The 21,155-nt window shown below is 42.5% G+C and overlaps 1 protein-coding gene across 1 annotated transcript in view; it reads right to left on the minus strand.

The window, feature by feature from the left end:
* The window catches only part of SCP2 (sterol carrier protein 2), an 854,319-nt gene that overhangs the window by 122,579 nt on the left and 710,585 nt on the right, over positions 1–21,155 (minus strand). The gene's annotated exons all lie outside the window — the stretch shown is intronic.

Genomic DNA, 21,155 nt, shown 5'->3' on the forward strand with positions numbered 1-21,155 from the left:
CCCCTTGCTTGTTTATGTACCACATAACTGTGGTATTGTCTGTCTTTATTAACAGGTGACCTTGGTGCAGGAAGAGCTTGAAGTACTCGATGGAATGCATCACTGCCAGCATTTCCTTATGGTTGATGTGCAGATGCAATTCCTTTTGTATCCATTGCCCTTGAATGCATCTGCCTTGCATGTGAGCTCCCCATCCATGGTCTGAGGCATCCGTTGTAATGGTTTGGCTGACATGTGGCTTGCTGAAAGGCAGGCCCATGTTTGACTGACTTGCTTTTGCCCACCACAGGAATTAATTTTGAAGGCAAGGAATGAGGGGGATCAAAGTTTCTAGACTGTGACTGTGCTGAGACCATAGACTCCTTAGGTACCATTGTAGTCTCATATGCAGCCTTGCTTGTGGAATCAGAAGAATGCAAGATGCCATGAATCCCAGGGCCTGCAGGATTTTCCTTGCAGTTAGCTGGGTTTGTGTTGTCAGATTTCTGAAATAATCCGGTAGTTGTGCTTGTTTTTCCTTCTGTGAGAAATGCCATCTGGGTGTTTGTATCCAGTTTTGCACCCAGGAAAATTATTCGTTGGGATGGAACAAGTCTTGATTTCTGAATGTTGACTGTGTATCCCAAGGCCTGTAGTAGTCGGATGACATAGTTTAAGTGTTCTACCAGTGTTTGCTGGCTGTCCGCTTGTATGAGGCAGTCGTCCAGGTATGGGTAAATTTGAATCCCCTGAAGTCTGCAATGTGCAACTACTGATGCCAGGCATTTCGTGAATACTCTGGGCGCAGTAGATAAGCCAAATGGCAATGCTGAGAATTGATAATGCTCTGAACCTGCAAGAAATCTGAGGTGTCTTCTGCAACTTTGTCTGATAGGGACATGCAGGTATGCCTCCTTGAGGTCCAGAGTTACCAGCCAGGACCCCTTGCCCAGCATGGGAAGTAGTTGCTGTAAGGTCAGCATCTTGAATTTTGGCACGATGAGGTAAGTATTCAGTGAGGACAAGTCCAGTATTGGTCTCCATTGCTTTTCTTTTCTTGGAACAAGGAATAGTCTGGAATAAAATCCTTGGCCTTGTTCTGAGAGGGGAACCCTTTCTATTGCCCTCATTTGAAGTAGCTTGGAAATTTGTTTGAAAGCCTCTGCCCTTTGGTTTGGTGGCAGGTTTGGCATGCCTTGTCTTTTTGGTAATGTATGAAAATGGAATCTGTATCCTTTGTCTATTATTTGCAGTATCCATTTGTCCTTTGTAATGCTGTGCCAATTTTCTGAGAATAAAGATAGCTTTCCGACCAAAGGTGCTTCCAATTGAGCCCTGGTTGGCGGGGTCATAGTCAAGTCATTGAGATGGTCCTTGTGTAGTAGTTGAAGGTCCTGCCGTACCTCTCTGGTTTGGAGGCTGCCATTGACGTCCTCTGTAGGAGCCTCGAGCTTGCCCTCTACCTCTGGCACGCCTATTTCTTCCTCTTGGAAATCTGTCTGTGTCTGGAAAGGACCAATTCTTAGAAGGCCAATTTCTGCTGAATCTTGGTGGCTGGACCTGTAGGAAATCTTTGACTGTTTGTACTGATTTAGCCTTTTCCCCAAATTTCTTTAAGACCTCTTGAGCCGTGGAGCCAAATAACTTTTGTTTTTCCAGCGGAGCATCCAGAAGCTTTGCTTTAACATGATCTGGCAGTGTTTGTTCCTTCAGCCAAGCATGTCCACATATGACTGCACCTGTCATTGCTGACCTACATGAAGCTTCCAATGCATCAGAACCACACTGCAAGAAATGGTTGCTAACCTGCTGGGAGTTATGTACCAGATCCTGAAGTGCCTTGCGATCTAGGGGTTCAGGTGAAGAAAGTTTTTTATGCAATTCATCTAACAAATACTCTTGGTACTGTATCATATGGAATTGACAATTTAATGCCCTCATAGAAAGAGTGGAAGTAGTATACACCTTTTTACCCCATCTCTCTAAAACCCTGGACTCCCTTTCAGAAGGGAGTGGATTTTTAGTAGTGGTGGTTGCAACCCCTTTAGGGCCCTGGGAAATAGTTTCTGGGTCAGCAGAGTGGCCCTTGTAAAGGAAATGATGTGAGTCCGGGACCCTGTAGTACCTATCGGCTTTGACAGGAGCCGGAGGAAGGGAGTCAGGGGAAATACTAGACTCAGAGTACACATCATCAATGACATTTAAAACCGGAGGAATAGCCAAAGGTCTATGTTGAGGTAAATGCAAAAAAGTTCTTAATCTCTTCCTGGAGTCAGAGAATTCCTGGCCCTGCCATTTGAAATGCTCTCTCATGGAGTGGAGGGTCTCCCCAAAGAACAACTCTTCAGGAGGGAGGCGAGGGTATAGATTCCTCTGCATCAGAATCCTGGAAAGGCCTCCTCCTGGTAGTCTGATAGGGCAGAGTCATCTGAGGCCTCATCAGAAGACTGGGGATCTGTCTGCTCAACCCTGGGCCTTTTGTCTAGAGGAGGTTGAGAGCCCCTGTCCGGATGTGGCTGAGAGCCCCTAATTAGGGAAATAAGGTCCTCAGCTAAACTTAAAATCTGTGAACCGGTAGTGGATCCCTGAGGAATAGTCTTGGGAGGAAGAGATTTTGGCTGTTTAGCAGCTTTAGCACGTGTAAATGCCTTAATGGACATAGATACAGGAGGCCTGGCTGCCCCATGTGCTGGAGTAGTCTTATATAGAGAAATGGTGTCGGATATTTCCAGAGCACCGGTTTCAGTAGGAAATTCTATAACCTACTCAGAGGTGGCCTCAGGGGCCGAGATTGTCGGTTGTGCGGTTTCTTCGGTCGGAAGCACCGAGGATTCGGTTTCGGCAGAGACAGAGACACTCGCGGTAGGCCTGGGCATGGTTTCGGCCGAAACCACGGACCGCGTGTGTTGGTCCTTGTCCTTCCATTTTTTGGGTAAATGAGGAGTCGGAAGCTCCGACGGCATAGTGTAACAGTATTTTTCCCAAAAAATTCCTCTGTGAACTCTGCCCGACGCCTAAGAGTGTGTCTATTGAAAGAGGCACAGGCTGCACAGGCCGAGACGTCGTAGTCTGGGCTTAGGCAGGGTAGGCAGTAAGAGTGGAAATCCTTATGAGGTATTTGTTTCCCACAAGATAAACAATTATTAACTTTAACCGTTTGATCTGACATCGGCTGAGGCAAGAAAGAGTCCCCAACGGGGTACTTGGCTTTTTGAAGTCTTTGGTTAGCTGAAATCTCAGGAGCTGGCCGACCGGCACTTGCGAACTGCTTCTGCTTCAGGCACTGCGCGGCAAGAAAGACTGAGGAAGATGGCGTCGGCTGACGCTTTTATATCCCAGGCGCTCTGACATCGGGATGGAGGCGACATCAGCCGACGCCGGACCCAGACTTTTGAATCCGGCCGACCGAGGGGCTGCCTGAGGCAGGACAACCCATATGTAAGGACTGCAGATGCATCCTTCCTTTTTGCCCAAGTAAGGTACGGCCAAACACAGAAGCTTAAACACAGTCCAGGTATCAACAGGTATCTGAAACTGGACTTTAGTGATCTGTAAATAGCAGAAACAGTACAAATGATCATACATGTAAGTAATCAAACAAAGGAACTTTCCTACAATGTACATTAGGACTGAGATCTGAAATGAGCAATATGCAGAAAACAAACAACAAGTGTAGGAGTTGAGCTCACCTTCCTAGTCTGCCACATGTCACACTGTGAGCTGGTAATAGGCCCTGGTGCCCATGAGTCTAGCAACAGAGAAGATTTCAGAAATGTTCTAAGTTAAAGACATCAGAAGAGAAAATCCCCAAATGTGCCCTCTGTAAAAGGTCTTCAAAGTCAGATTAGTAAAGTCCTACATACACAAACGTGACACTAACACGACCTATCAGTCGCACATGGGTAGTATGAGGTGAGGGTAGGTTGTAGACAGTCAGCCAGATTCATTTGAACTGAATACTACAAAATGTTTGGTATTTTTACCTCTGATTTTGTTTACCTTTTATATACTTCTCTTGCTATGACCATGTATTCATTGCAATTTACATCACTCAGCCTATGTCTGAAAATGGTCAGTGCACGATCCAACTAAACAAAGTTAAATAAATTAAACTAAACCCCTGTGGGAGATTCTTTGAGTAACTGGTTGAAGCAGAAAACAATCCAACTGAATTGCTCATTAGAAAGACAGGTAAAACTGCATTCTGACAAGTATAACTTCCAGAAAATAAATGTTAGGCACCAACAAAACAAGAAAATGAAAATGCAATATGCTGGTGCAGAGGCTGCAGCCCTGATTAAGATGTAAGGGAATGCAACTGAAGTGGAATAGTCAGCCACGAACCGCCCAGCCTGGAGAGGTATAACTGAATGGATGATGGCCCACTACCCTACGTCAGGGGAAGGAAGAGGGGTTTTCCACTACAAATCTTTTCTCAGGTAGACACCATAAAGATAGTTCTGGGTAAACAAATGCTTTCTAAGCCTACGTGAAAATGGTGCACTGTAAAACGGTACTGAGTGACACGGAGACACCAATGGAACCAGTGTTGGTTTGCACCACATATTAATACACAGGAAAAAAACTGAGAAAGGGTAGCATAAATGAAAAACTCTCATTAACTGGGGGTTATGGCAAACTAGCATTTCATCCTTGCCTCCAACTACTCCAGCAATTAAGTGTGGTCACCAAAATGCTGCCTCCTCCCCAGCAATGAGAATCAGCCTATGCTAATAATCAAAATCCCAATGAAGCAATCGGGTGCAACACATTTGTGGTACAAATGTAAAAAAAAAAAAAACAGCAACAACATACATAGTAGAGTATAAAAACATACAGATAAAACTTATGATCATTTATAATTGTTTTGATTGTCACAACTGCTTTTTTTATTTCTAACCAGCATTCTGATAACTTGGCTTTAGAATGTGTGATGCAATGATCTTGGAGACAAGAGGAACTGGTAATAAATTGACAAATCTTGTTGGAGATGGTTTGTAGTGTAGTGGTATTTTTGTTTGAGGGTGTGAAACAGTGGATGGTCACATTCTAGTTGTGCAAAAATGTATTCTTTTGCCAACAGAAGCTTTGGCAGGTCAAAACAAACTTGTAGAGCTTTTAGGCCCCAAAAGGAGGTAGCTGACTTTACGTCTAAGCTTTTCAATGTGTGCCTTGAAAGTAAGGGACTGGTCTAACCAGATGTAAAGATATCTGAAGAAGAAGGTTTCAATGGGATTGTGGCAGTGATTTTATGGCTATAAGGAGTTGGGGCTTCTTAACAGCTTTTGTTAATTCTTAAAATCATGTTTTTTTTGGGGGGGCTTTTTAGTGGTGAGCCACTTGTTTAGTTGTAAGAAGTCCTGTTGGAGTTGATTTTGGATATAAAGTGTCTAAAGTTGGATCTACAAATGGCCATGACATCAAACAGTTGAAGAATGGCAGTTTGTTGACAAAAACTGAGGAAGTTATGTGATTAAATAAGAGGTCAAAAAGGTTTGGATCTTTTAGAGCTCAAAAAGCAAGAGACAGCTCACCTTGGAGCAGATAGTATGCTACTGAGTATAAGCAGAGTTGTGCTAATTAATCAGAACAGATGACAGATTTAAGGGCTTTTTTTTTGGGGGGGGGTTAAAAACTGGAGGTTTTGCAATTCAGTGATATGCTTGGATTTATACATACTAAAGGGAGAAGTACAGTGATATAGTGACTTCTTTGGATCTTGAAGACATTCTTTTGGAAATTAACTGGGTAAGATAGAACAATTTCACGACTATGGTGGAAACATAATGACTGAATGAGAGAGTTGCCTATTAAGTATCCAAGTTAAGTATGACTATCTGTTTGAAGAGGTGTACCTCTTACAACCTATGAGGTGGGAGCAGCTTTCTGACAAGCTCTCCTATGCTGCACTTCTATCACCAAGCTTTGAGATCATTTTCAGTACACCAGGTATGTGCATATTCAAGACCCTCTTGGGATAGTTTAGCATCAATGGATGAATAGATACCAGTGTCCAGACTTGTGGTCATCAACAAACTTGGCTGACCATAATTCAGAGATACTGTCCTGGACGCCTGCAAAAAATGCCAGGCAAGGGAGGTCTCAGGACTAATCTCTGTGATACTTCACTAGTTACAATTTTACATTCAGAGATGGTACATTTGCAGCTTTCACTATTTGGGGATGCAATCCAGTGGACAATGTAGAGGTCTACATTAAGCTTGTTTAATTTTTCAGTAATACTAGAATAAAGAATATTATCAAAAGTCCTGGCTACGTCAAGATAAGTGGTGTGCACAGCGTGACCACTGTCTGCAGTCTTTGCAACCCTTTCAAACAAGTTTACTAGGTTCATGAGACAGGACCTGTCAGTCACAAAACCAAACTGAGCTCAGTTAAGTTGACTATGTCTACATAAATGTGTACTGCTATGATACATTCCATGACTTTGCATATAAGGCTGGTGAAACTGATGGGTCTATAACTACCTTGGTCTATAGAGAGGGTCACCCTTGTGAAGGGGTCGCACTGGCTGTTCTCCAGACAGCAAGCACAAACCCTGTGGATAGGATGAGGTTGAACAGTTTAAGTACAGGCTTGGATAGTGTGCACTTAGCAGTGATAACAATACAACTTGGTATGTTATCTGGTCCCACAGAATTATTATTTTAGCCTTCAACAGGGATTCTAAGAGTTGTTCCAAGGTGATTTCAGGGGAAACTACATTTTCAGAGAGAGTGGGCTTCAACAATGTGAGGAGGTGAGGTAAAGATAGCAGTAAAGTTTGCTAATATACTGGCAGTATCCTGGGGAATGAAATGAATGACATTGTTATGGATGAGGTCAGTACATTGTTAAACATTATTTCTTAGCTTCCTGACATAAATGAAGAAAGACTCAGTTTCCATTGGTATCTACTATGAACTTAAATTTGTACTCTGATTTATATTTTCTAAAAGTGCTCTTAAGTTCCTTGCTAGCATGTTTCAGAGTAGTCTTGAGGTAGGGGTAGAGGGATTTCTCACAACTTTTGTTTTTCTTTAATACAATTATGCAATATGGAAGTCCACCAAAGAGGTTTATTTCTGAATTTACAATTAAAGTTAGGCTTTAAGAGTATGGAATTTTCTATGTAAGTGTTTAAATGCTAGTAAAAACTGGAAATGAATTTGTCAGCCCTCTCAGATGGGTTCATTTCTGGGGCGATTTTTGGGAATTTTGCATACGTCTTGTACAAGTTGAAGTTGGTCTGCCCTGGAGATATCCCTAAAGATGGTCTCATTTGGTAGTGGTAGGGTGCATCATGAGGCTCAACAGAGAACATGACTGATTTGTGGTCAGGTTAACTAGGGATGAAGTATAGGAAGGAGTTAGGTTTGTAAGGAACAGGTCAAGGATACTAGAACCTCTTGTGGGTAGTTTTACAATTTGCTCCAGCTTATTGGCATTAAAAAAAATGTCTAGGAAATACTGAGCATGCCCATTTTTAGAGGTACAAGTGTGGCAATCAATGCTTTGTTAATTGCTGTCTCCCAAGCAATTTAGGTATTTTGATATGCAACTCCTCAATGATAGTAAGGTAATTCCATTACCTTTGGGAGACACTGCTGGGGATGGATCTGCAGCTAGCAATGAAGTAATAAAGGTGATTGTGATCTCCAAGTCAGGGTTCATAGAAAATTTGACCTGAGGTGATAGTGTTTCTAACAAATAAAGACACCCCCCCCCCAGTTACTCAAGGCCCTGATGACATGACAACTGCTAAACCTTGGTATACAGGGAGTGCTGTCATTGCACTAAAAACATGTCTCAGGTCGCTACTCAGATAAGAATCACTGAGTTGCAGGAAGACCACATGTTCTGGCATCTTTCTGTTTATATTCCTTGCATTCAGTAATGCCACCTTGATGTTGCCCGAATTTGGGATTGACTTTGCTATGTAGAAATATCCAGCAGGGAGGTTCAACATAAATAAGGGCACTATGACGGCATCAAAGGGGGTTAGCCAGTACGTGGAGGTACAGGTATGAGAGATGTAAGCCATCCCTGGCAAAACAGGAAGGGTACCCTGGTGAAACAGGAAGTGTACCCTTGAAGTGTAATGACTTCAGATGTTTAGACTTATGACGTCTAGAAGAGGAACTTTGCTGGACAGGTGCTCTGTATAAATATTTTTAAGTAAGGGATAATTTCTGTGAAAGCACGGAAGAGCTGAAAAATATCCCTCTATCCCTCTTGCCGCTGTTCCTAAACTTCTTCCTTTTTTTCTTCCAAAGACTTTATATGATATTACGAAAATAAAATTGCCAAAGATTCCAAAGACAACCCCAAGGCATTCTATAGCTATGTCAAGAATCTAAATGGCAATGCTCACATCTGCTCTGAGCTACAACAGAATGGCATTAAATATACTGATCCCAAGGATATTGCCAATATCCTGGCAGATTGATTCAGTGCAAACTTCACCCCCCCCCCCTCACCCCCTTAAGGGCCCACCTCAATATAGAAAGATTGCCAAATTCTGGTAATAACGGCTACACAGATAAAAAACATACTCTTCAAAGCTAAAATACAGCATCCATGGGGCCAGACGATATCCCAGGATTTATACTACATGAACTACAAAATGAACTGGCACCTCACCTAAGTGTCATGTTTAATCATAGCCTCACTGCAGGCTTTGTGGCCACTGAGTGGCACACAGCTACAGTTATCCCACTCCACAAGGGGGGATCCACCTTGGATCCAGGGAACTACCGCCCCATCAGTCTGACGAGCCTGATCTGCAAGGCCATGGAACGTATTATCATGGAACTTATAAACAAAGACATTGGCAACCTTCAAACAGTGGACCCCACAAAGTTTGGGTTCGTGAAGAGCCGATCTTGTCTCCTGAACCTGATTGACCTTCGAATCAGTCTCCAGACATGTGGACAAGGGTAAGGCAGTCCACACAGCCTATCTGGACCTTGCCAAGGCATTCGACACCATCCCCCCACTCTGGAATCACAGATAAACATACTAGGCTGAGCATTAATCCCTACGTCACTAGATGTTTTGCCAACTGGCTTACTGACAGAACCCAGACTGTAAAAGTAGCAGACTCCAAATCCAGCTCCAGACAAGTGACAAGTGGAGTACCTCAGAGTTCAGTCCTGGGACCGCTCTTGTTTGGCATCTACTTCTCTGAAGTACAGGCCAACACTAAGGGACTCTGGCTAACAAAGTTCGCAGATGACTGCAAACTGGGAACCATTATTAAATCCCCAAATGATGTGGATATTCTACAAAAGGGCCTTACAGAAACAGAAGCTTGGTGCCAGAGCCATGGGCTCAAGCTCAATGCCAAGAAATGTATAGTCATCCCCTTTGGGGAAAAAACATGTACCCGTAAATTACCACATAGGTGGCAGTACACTAAACACCGAAAGTGTGATAAGAGACTTAGGGACACAGGTGGACAGTGGTCTCACCTTCGTTAACCACATCACCACAACAGTCAGGAAATCCTTCTATGTGGCACACCTCATCACTAAGAGCTTTTCATCCAGAAAAAAAGGAGGTCATTGTCCCACTGTACTCATCCCTCATTAGACCCATTATAGAATACAATGCCCCGTTTGGTACTTACCTCTCAAGACATCTGCAACAACTGGAAAGGCCGCAGAAATACCTCACTAAAAGAATCACAGGCCTAAAGCAGATGTCCTATGCTGACCGTCTAAAAAAAACTCCACCTATACTCTGTCACATATCGTCTACTCAGAGGCAATCTCTGCTTAACATATAAGGCCATGTCAAACCCAGAGCTGTTGGACATGCTACACTTAAAGAAATCCCAATCCCTCAGAGACACACGCTCCAGGGATCTAAACCTTGTCATCACAATGAGCAAAACATGCTGGAGGGATAGGTTCCTGACCCAGAGACTCCCCAGACTCTGGAATAGACTGCCCATACATGTCAAGCACAGCCCCTCTTTGGCCCTCTTCAAAAGGAACCTTGATGATTGGATGAGAGATAGGAAATTCACCCCGGGGATCACATCAGTCGCCCTGCTAGACAGGGGTCGAGGGAAGTATATACTGTGGGAAGAAATAGCCAGGGAATTGTTATGGCTAGGCTTGTACAGGCCCTAGGGCCGATTGCCTAGTACCAATCTATGAACCTATGCATGGTAGGCCCATTAAACAGGAAGCTGCTTAAACTTCAGTGTTCTATACTTGTGCTTTAATGTCTTCAGACAGATTCTAAAGTGTGAACCAGGCATGTTAAGGTGTGATTGTACAAGTCACAGCAGCTCTGGCTGTTGCATTAATGCCTGAAGATCCAAAAACTGTAAATTCCTGATTTTAGAATGCAACTTCTCATTTTCCTTTCAGTCAGGTAAGCTACTTATATATGAGCTAAACATTTATGAGCTTTCAGTGGTGACATACTAGAGGTATAAGTTTTCTCACCATAAGTGTCCAAAGATGTACCTTCCCTAGTAAAATGGAAAATCCCTGCAGGAATGGAAGATCTAATGAATGCCTTAGAAGCTGTGGGAAACTGTTAACAGAGCAGGGTCTATGAATCTGGAGAGTTCTGAAATTCTATCATATAAATCATGGAACATTTTAAAAAGAGAAAGAGCTATCTATGTGGATTTTGGGTCTTTAAGCACTTACAGTCTCCACTTAGGGGAGGAGAATGACAGAAACACGTAGTTAACGTTCTCCAGTAGTGCAGACAGTACAATATAATGTCTTGTGGCCTTTGACCTTCTAAGACAAACTTATACTAAACAAAACTTGCATTATAAGCAGCGTATCTCCTTTCCTGACTATACACCTAAATACTTTCCCTAGTATACCTATCTATAACAAGTAATTGAATTTCTACCTCTACCGCTTTATAAACTATGCCCCTTATACTATCGCTCATCTTTCAAATGATGTTAAGAAGTATTTCTCTCCTTTGTTTGCTGATGTAGTGACTTCTAGTGCACATAGTGTATATATTTAGTATTTAGCTTTTATGGTTGTTTTTTTATATATGTATTGTCGACTTATGTTTTTGATATGTTGTATTACTGTTATTATTGAAAAACTGAATAAACAGTTTTTGGAAAAAAAGAAGATAAAACACAAAAGTGTGCCAGTCAGTGGATAAAAAAGCCCTACCACAGGCAAACTTTCTGAATAGGAGTTTCACCATTTTGACATATATGGCCCAAGGCCCAGCACACCAAGGAAGAGGCAGAGAAAATCACAATTATAGTATCACAAACTGCAGAGGAAATAATTAACAGTCAACAGTAAAAGACATAAACTTTGCAGTAAAGTAGATCCAAGCAGCCCAGAAAAAATGCTTTAACAGCAAAAGCTTTTAGCTATATGCTTAAACTGTACAAACAATTTTGAAGGAACAAAAGAAATGGACAGCACAGCACAGAGAAAAACATAATGGAATTGTGGGAAAAGAGACAAGCAACCTGACAAAGCTGTAAGTGCTGAGTGATCCTAATGCCTGTGGCATACAGTCCTGACAGTTAGTAAAGGTGGGCTACTTCTTGTATCGTATGGCTATACCCACTCACTCACTCACTCTCCTTTGATTATAAAAAACGGCTTACTTGTCTTTAGATTTCAGAAGGGTCTTTACAGGTACTGGCACAGACGCTGACAGTTCAAGCCTGAACTCGGCCCCCTTGTCAGTCTCTACAATGAACTACTGCAGATACCAAACATTCCTCTATGGGGGCTGAAAGTACCTCTGCTGAAGATATAAGAGCAGACACGTGAAAATATAACTCTAGATGGGAAACAGATAGTACTGGAAGGTAGCACATTTTAAAGTCCTCCACCCCACCCCAAGGAAACGTGTTGCTCAGGTTCCTGACTTATGGTCTTTAGTACCAGTATAAGTGCCTGCCTGATTTTGAACATGGGCACCACTGGTTGGTTAAGGATTCCGGGCACAATAAAAATGATTTACATTCCCTGACATTTTGGAGCTGGCAAAACAGATGTGCCAGCTTCCAGCTTCGGTATCTGAAAGCATCAAAAGTCACAGAATGTATGGGCAATGAGACCTTCTTCTTGATACACTTGACCCTTTTTAAAATCAGGTTTTCAATTTTCTGATATTCTACAAGCTCAACTTGATATGGATTTTTACATTTTTTTCTAGAGATCCAAGCCTTTTCTTGGTTACAAACTATGCGAACACATTTTGCCTACAATGTTTGATAATCCACTCAAAACTTTCCACAATGCTCAAACAATGAGCAAACACATGACGAACTGCAGTTAAAAAATCTCTACAGATGAGTGAGACATATGCAATGCTCAAAACAGTTAGAATAACTAAACAGAATTTACATCAACATGAGAGATAGTACATGAAACCCATGTGCATACCTAAGTTAGTAGATTTCACTGCAAGACCTCTGTCAGTACCTATAGGGGGTCAATGCTTTTGGAATTTCAAGCCAGGAGATGTCATAGCTGAGTTGGGATATAAAGCAAATGTTATGACTTACTGTGATGTAATTCTCCTCAATGATCATGTTTGGGGAGGGGAGGTCTTGGCCATGGCTCATCAGATTCTTGGTTCTTGTGATGCTGCTCCAGCTGATATATGGGGGTTACATGTGAGATCTGACTGCCGATTGCTGACTGAGGAAGCATCACCCTTCACCATCATTTTGGAAATGACATAAACCTGGACAGCCTCTTTCTGATGTGAACAGGTGGCTAAAATGAAATGCTGACATCTACAGCAATTCTTTTATGCCACATTTCTCTCAAAGGCATGAAAGACAATGCTGGTATAAGTTTTAGCTGGTCATCAATGACCACACAAGAGAGTTATGTGGTCTGTTTATACACATCAAACAAACAAAGGAGCATTTCACCAATGGCATCTGCTGGCAATGGGCGTCATACACCCCCAAATACAGAAGTCCCCTCCCACCCCCCAAAATTGCAAAAATTACTACTCAGAGAAAGGATATACACAGTTACTGACCCACAAAATATTACTATTGATGTTAGACTATCAAGTTTCTGAAGTAAAATAACACAGATTAGGAAAGGGCAATACCACTGTTGTCTGTCTGTCCACCAATTAAATACAATACTGATCCAAGGGTACATTTTCAGTTGTAGAATAGCAAACATGCTACTCATCACAATGACTGTACTTTAACAGAGAGTGCAAGACTACTTAATTTACCTTTGTCTGTCCCTTTACTTATGATAATGTATTTCAACAGGCAAAGAAGGCCCACTTATGTTACTCTGTCTGCCCACTGACTTATTTGATAAACTGGAGAGTTATATGGCCTACATTCGAATCTTTTACAGTCCATAATACTTTTAACTGGTAATCTCTAATTTACAGTTAGCACAAGGCATTAGTTAAACAAGCAATTACATCCGATGGCATAGGCGTCAGTGGTAAATAAGGGACCACCCTGGGGTGTTGTGTAGCATAGAGCCTTACCACCACTGGAAGTACTACTATTTCCCTACAAATCCAACTTGGAGGGCACTAGTGAGTTTAGATAATGACCTATCTGTTAAATATTGTATTTGTTTTTTACTAGTGTATATACATTTATATTTTTACTGGAAAATAGCTCCTCCACCTAATGTTTCAAACTCACAGTAGCACATGAAATTGCTGCTAGAGGAAGTCATTTGCATCCAAAAAAAAGTTATGTCTTAGCATAACATTCCATCTGTGTTGTCGATCTTCACTAATCCTCGTCTTTGAGCTCGGTTCTGGACCGACTCGGCTATTATTCCAGCTCATGCCTTCCAAAAACTCTCAAGCTAAGCTCTACTCACAATGCTCCTCATCAAATTACCTCAGATCAAGTTTACAAACTATAGTGACAAACAACAAGAAATAGATAAGAGACCATGTCTGTGCCCCTATTATGAAGTCAGTCTTTGTGAATATCCGATCCATCAAGAGTTCTAAAGACAGGAGGAAGGAGGGAGGGAATGCCAAGGATTAGTGAAGATCGACAACACAGATGGAACATTATGGTAAGACACAACTTCTTTATCTGATGGTCAGTCTTCACATAATCCTTGACTGTGGGACTGAGTCCCTAGCTACCTGAATCTTGGGAGGTTTCATGGAAGAATATTCCTGAGCACCATCAAGCAGAATGATGCATGTCCCCTAGAGACCTGGTCCAGTTTGTAATGAATAATAAAGGTATGAGGAGATGCCCAAGTTGCTGCTGCACAAATATCATCTAAGGAAGTTCTGACATGAAAATCTGCAGATGCTGTTATAGCTCTCATTAAATGTGCTTTTACAGGCCCTGGTGGGCACAGTCCCTTTCTGTTGTAAATAAAGGTGATACAGTCCTTAAGCCATTTCTCCAAGGTAACATTAGATGCTGGACTGCATAAAGAGACTGAAGAGAAGACAATAAATAACTGATCAAATTTTCTAATATTCTTTGTTCTGTAAAGGCAGAAACATAATTGTCTGTGTACATCTAGCAGGTGTAGACAGTATTCCCCTTTGTTGGAAATGTTGGGGAAAAAAGACTGGAAGATGTAAAGTCTGACTGATATTTGACTTGGAAACAACCTTTGGTAAAAAGGAAGGATTTGTCTGGAGGAAGACCTTGTCCTTATGAAAGATTAAGTAGGGAGGCTTACAGGACAAGGTTTGTATTTCTGATATTCTCCTGGCAGAAGTGATAGCTATTAAAAATAAGGTTTTCCAGGATAAAATTTAAAAAAGGGAGAAATAAGAAAATGAAATACTAAATTCAAATACCATAGTGCAGAGGGTTCTTTATACGGAGGTCTAAGCATTAAGGTTCCTTTCAAAAAGGCTTTACAAAGTTTATGTAACATTAGTGATGAACCACTGAAACCAATATGGAAGTTAGATATAACAGCAAGACGCACCCGAATCATACAGGCTGACGAGCCCGTCTCATACAGCAAGGCTAAGAAGTCTAAAACTTTGTCTATGGGTGCTGAATATTGGTCAAGATTACAGTCTAGCAACCACTTAGTAAACTTTAGCCACTTGCTAAGATACAATTTTTTAACTGAAGGTATGTGGTGAGCCAGAATGATGCTTTGGACTGGTGAAGTGAGGAAGGGATGCCTGACGATCATGGGAACTGGAGAAGCCATACAATGAGCTTCAGATTTTGAAAACTTGGATGAACCAGTCTGGTTCAACAGGTCTGGAGCTGGGCCCAGAATCCACAGCTTCTGAAGCAGATGAGGCCATAGGAAGGGAAACCAAACCTGTCTAGGCCAGAAAGGGGCAATGAGGATTATTCTGCTCTTTGACCGGTTGGCTTTCTTTAGAAGTTGACATATTCATGGAATCAGAGGAAAGGTGTATAATAGACTGGGGAATTGGGCAGTGAAGGGCAATGTCTCTGGGTGACTCCCCCAGGAGGGGGGTAGGGCAAAGTAACTGTTGCACTTATTGTTCAGAGTGGACACAAACAGGTCGCAGCAAGGTTGGTCCCAGTGGCGGAATATCTCGTCTGCCACCACTGGATTGAGAGATCACTTGTGAGGCATGAGTATAGTTCTCCTCAATTTGTCCGCAATCACTTTAGAGCTCTCCGGAATGTGCATTGCCATTAGAAAGCGGTCAGAGGAAATTGCCCATTGCCAAACTCTGAGCGCTTCCAGACAGAGAGGGTAAGATCTGGTTTCCCCTTGTTTGTTGATGTACCAGACAACTGACATATTGTCTGTTTGAAAGGCAATCGTTCCCAAGGGCAGGGTACCTTGAAATGCCTGCAATGCTAAGAGCATCACCTTCATCTCTAGAGCATTAATATGCAAGTTGGCCTCCAGCTGGGCCCAAGTGCCTTGAACTCTTTTTCCCAGATAATGCCCCCCCCATCCCATCTGGGATGCATCCGTGGTCACTGTGGCTTGGGGTTGAATAAGGACAAAAGGGATGGTCCAACAATATTTTGTTGGAGTGAAGCCACCAACTTAAATCTTCCTTGCATTGATTGTTGATCAGAATCAGATGGGACATTGGTTGGTTCAGCAAGGACCATTGGGAGACCAGAAGCCATTGTAGGATTCACATGTGGTATCTGGCCAGGGAAACTAGAGTGATAGATGCTGCCATTGACCCAAGAGCTTGTAGATTGAGTCTTGCTGCTACTTTCTTGCTTTGAATGATCTGGCTCACTTGTGATCTGATCAACTGGAGTCTTTCTAGGGGAAGTGCCGCGATGCTGGTGACTGTGTTGAGCATAGCTCCGATGAACTCTAGCTGTTGTGATGGTTCTAGATTTTCATAGTTTATAGTGATTCCTAAGTTGGAACATAGAGGAACGTAATCTCATGCTTGTACAAGTTGATGCCTGGTGAGAGCAGTAAGGAGCCAGTTGTCTAGATATGGAAACATTCGGCATCCTAGCAGTCGGAGGTGCGCTGTTACCAGTGCTATGTATTTGGTGAACACCCTGGGGGCTGTGGTGAGACCAAAGGGCAGTGCCCTGAACTGACAGTGACTGGATCCCAGCTGGAAGCACAGGAATCTTCTGGAGTGCTTGTTCATTTTTATATGGTAATACGCATCCTGAAGATCTACTGAGCACACTCAATAGTCTTTTTCCAAGAATGGAAGTATAGACTGAATTGAGACCATCAGGAATTTGGTTTGTTGAATTGATTTGTTCAACTGACTGAGGTCCAAAATCAGTTTCCAGTCCCCCATTTTCTTTGGCACTAAAAAGAATCTTGAGTAAATTCCGGATCCTCTCTGGTCTGGTGGGACTGCCTGGATGATTCGTTTGTCTAGCAGTTTTCGAATTTCTAAGACTGCTGTCTCCCTGTGACTGGGTGGAATGTCCGGGTTTCTTCTTGGTCTTTTTGGTTTCTCTGACAGGGGAATGTTGTTACCTCTGGTAATGATCCTCTACACATATTTGCCCAATGTTATTCCTAGCCAGGAAGATTGGTGCAGGGATAATCATCCCCTAACTGCCTCCAGAGGAAGGCACTCGGTCCCTCCTTTCAGGAGTGCTGATAAGAAGTACCAAGAAAACAGTCCCTGGAACCCTGATTCTACAGGCCATTTCTGCCTCTCAGATGGCATCTTCCATTATTACTCCCCCCTTTGGCTCGGGGGAAGTCATTGCCACGCGAGTCCTGGAAACGTCCTTGTGTCTTTTTGAAGCATAGCCTACCACTTCTTTGGTTCCTGGAATAGGGCCATTGAGAAGTGGAAAAGCGTATGCCCATGGCAGAAGGGGTCTTCCCGTCTTTTTCACATCTAGCTAGAGTCTCTTTGCCTTTAGGGCCAAACAGGGATGACATATCAAATGGAGTGTTGACGAAAGAAAATGGCTCCGCAAAATCACATAGGTGCATCTAGGCGTGTCTCCTGATGGCTATACCTGAACCCGCCACTCTTTGTCATCCCATCGGCAGCATGAGCAATTAGCTTTATGGATGAACTGGAGATAAATTCTAGGGTGGTGAGCTGAGTAGTCAATTTGTCTCAAACTCCTTCAGCTACTGCTCCTGAAAGAGAATCTGAAAGCTCTTTAGTCAGATCTCTTTGAAGCCTGGTAAAATATACCATATAATTCAAGGACCTGAGACTGAAGGTAGATGAAGCATATACACGCTTCCCAAATCTATCCACTGTCCTAGACTCTTTGTTAGGAGAATGGATAGTAGAATTTTAGTCAGCAAGTTCCTTCTTAGTGGCTGCCACAACCACCATAACGTCCACGGGAATACCTTTGGCCCAATATTGCTCATCTTTAGGGGCAGAGAGAATGTTTTCGGGTCTCTTGGGGATCGGCTCAATAGTTAGGTATCTTCCAAGTTCACTGAGCAATCAACTTAAGATCGCCAGCAGGTGGAGAAATTCAAGAGATAGAGGGATGGGCACGAAAAGCCTCTAGGTATACAGATTCCTCTGAGGAAGGCTGAAGTGTAGTCCAGCCACCCCTCTGTTTAAGTTTTCTAGGATGTTCTCAAAGGAAACATCTTCAGGGGGTGACCTACGGGAACCTTCCCCTTCATCAAAACCAGTGTCAGTATGCTTCCTCCTGCACTTTTTCTTCGAAGTACCTTTTTGGTGGGTTCCTCAGGAAAGGTTTCCGAAGACTACATAACCGGAGTGGTTTGGTCTTGAGACTTTTGTGCCCCCTGTCCCAGGGTAGAGACTGGCAGAAGCTCTGGTCTACAGGATGGACACGATGTTTGGTCTGATAGGGAAGGCACAAACTGTTTGCCCGCAATGAACAAGGCCCTATTCATAGCCTATAAGGCAGGTCCCCCCTGTACAGGGGAGTGGGAGCCCGGAACCGCAATACACTCATTCGGAACCATGGTCCCATCCCGCACCAATGAGGCTGCCCCCAACTTAGAAGCCAGGGTCAAGCTTACATATGCAGATGCACTGAGGAGCATAGGAGGCTCCAAAAGTATCGAAGTCGAATTCTGCCCCCTGAAACTGACAATAAAGCCCTGACCCTGGGAGGTCTCCATTTCCGGGAAACTGGCAGAGCTCAGGGTAACTATCAGTGTCAGAGAATGAGCTCTGGTAGGCAACAAAACAGTCGAAGCTGGTGAAGTCAGCACCAGGAGCTCAAAATGTCAGCTGGAGTCGAAGGAGGAATACGCAAAGGTATGGAAGGAGGTATGGCTCCAGAGCTAACATGGCTAGGAACTGTGGAAGGAGGTAATCCCCTTGCCGTCAGCAGCTGGTCCACCAGTCTCATAATATCTGACTCTGATAAACTCTTGGTGGACCATATAGAGGAGGTCAATGGAGACCGTGGTGGCCTTCTCTCCAGAAAGGGACTGTGAGCACGATCCGCAAAGGGATTTACTGAGGGGGAGTAAGTTGTACGCTATTATCTGAGGGTCCTTCAATAACTAGTGATCGGCTGGTACCGAGGCGAGTGCTGTCTGCACCGATACTGGTACAGAGGATAATGGAGCTGAAGGGGTCGGTACCAACAGCACCGAGGGGTGAGTATCTTGGCCCACTGGTGTCAAGGAGGCTGTCGGCACTGTAGGGGATTTGGCCAGTTTAGGAGCCAGTTCCAGGGAACTTGTTGGAACCAAGTGACTCCATTTTTTAGGTTTAGAAGAAGATGGCAAAGAGGAGGAACTGGCTTCTGTCTTTGGACCAGGTAGGGCCTCTTCAAAATCAGATTTAAGAAGGCCTTTTAATATTAATTTGTTTTTGTGATCTACCAGGGTTCTGGAACTAAACCCATGACAGATTGCACAGTCTTGCTGTAGATGGACCGCACAGAGACAATACACACACAAAGTGTGTCCATCTGAGTTAGGCATCTTTCTGTCACATTTCTGGCACCTCTTGAAGCCAGAGGTACCTTTAGAGGGTTTGTTGGCTATAATGTAAAAAGCAAGGCCACTGTACCCACAGACACAAAAACACACATGCTCCACAGAAATATAAAGAAAAAGGAAAGTGGTTTGTTTTTTGTGCATCAAGGAGAGGAAAACAAAAAGTAGAAGAAGAAGGGGACTACCAACGATGGTATAAAAGGTTACCTGAAGATAAAAGGGGAGAAAGTACCAACGATGGTACTTGGGCCTACCTACTGGTAAAGGAGAGAGAAAAACATACTCACTCACACACCAAAAATAATCTAGAAGAAGAGCAGGGTAGTATAGATAGAGATTAAGGATAAATATTAGAACTAGGATGTGGAAAAACTAACTTACAGTTTGAAGAAAACGCTAAAGCTTGAGAGATTGGTTAGAATGCATCTAGCACTACAAAGTGGCAAACAAGATCTGAGGTAATTTGGTGAGCAGCATTGTGGGTAGAGTTTAGCTCGAGATTTTTTGGAAGACGTAAGCTGGAATAACTGCCAAGTCGGTTACAAGGCTCGGAACCAAGCCCACAGTCAGGGATTACACACGTGCACACACATACATACACACAAAAATGTACCTAGCTATTGCAGTCACTTTCTTGACTGAACACACCTCAGATGTTTCACTGTGAGCAAATGTATGAAAAAAAAAATCACACAGTGCAAGCCACCTTATGCTTCTCAAGTGTCCTTGATTTTGCCTCATATTTTTGCTGTGCTCCTCATAAATGTTGATTTTCAGGTAAACTGCTGAGGATTACAGTCCGTCAATAAAGACAGACATTACAATTTCATACTTATTGTTCAAAAAATGCATATTGATGGCAAACCTTTTGATCTATTTATTTTTTAAATTAATTATGGTTATATTTAAAAATTCCTTTAATTTTAGCATGTTGTTACCTTATTACTGCCAGCTTTGTCCAGACTTATCCAGCAAGGAAGTTGTGAGGTATGTGTGGCTCTCTAACATAGACACACACATTCCCAGACACAAAAACACACATGCATGTAATTCCAACTAACTTTTCTTTACTTTTTCATGCTCACTAAATGGCTCTCTGCGCCTAATGAGGAGAAAGTAAAACAGCAAATCCTTATTACTGCTGCTACAGATACTTCTGCTACTTAAGTTTTTTCTTCCATGTTATTTTATTTTATACTAGCTAAACAGCTGTATTTAGCAAGTGTATGTAAGATGTAATGCATTTACATTTTCTTTTTTAATTTTTTCAGTCTGTGTTTCGTGGCAGAGTTGTTTTTTACCAGGTGAAATAAGGCACTGTTGTGTATTTTGTCTAACAATGAGCAAGTTTCAGCTTTCCTTGAATTAAGACCTTATCAAAAAGCTGCATAACTATGATCACTGGATCTGCTTTAAGTATAAATTTATGAACTTTTCCTTTTAATTTTGTTAACAGATGATACACATGTTGTGCACCTTTAGTTCCTGTTTTACACTACCTTCTATTATCTCATTGATGCAGTTTTCATAAAAAAGATTTGCAACCTACAGACTAAAAGAGAATGTAAGTTAATTTCTACTACTAAACCTTTCTGCTACAAAATATCCCTGCCTTTTCATCTGGTCTTTTTAATGCACAATTTGTTTCTCAAAAATAAAACAAGAGTTCCTGCTGCTTACTGCCAATGAACCGCACAACCCATCTGAATTTATTTTGGTCCAGTACATTATTTGTTATATACTCATGAGATACACCATTACATAGCTTTTATTTTATGCTGGCCTGATTTTGTTAACATGGAACAATGCTGCTTTAAAGACTATGATGAATGA

The sequence above is a fragment of the Protopterus annectens genome, chromosome 10.part0 (assembly GCF_019279795.1).
Source record: "Protopterus annectens isolate FY-2018-M chromosome 10.part0, PAN1.0, whole genome shotgun sequence".
Taxonomy (NCBI): Eukaryota; Metazoa; Chordata; order Ceratodontiformes; family Protopteridae; genus Protopterus; species Protopterus annectens.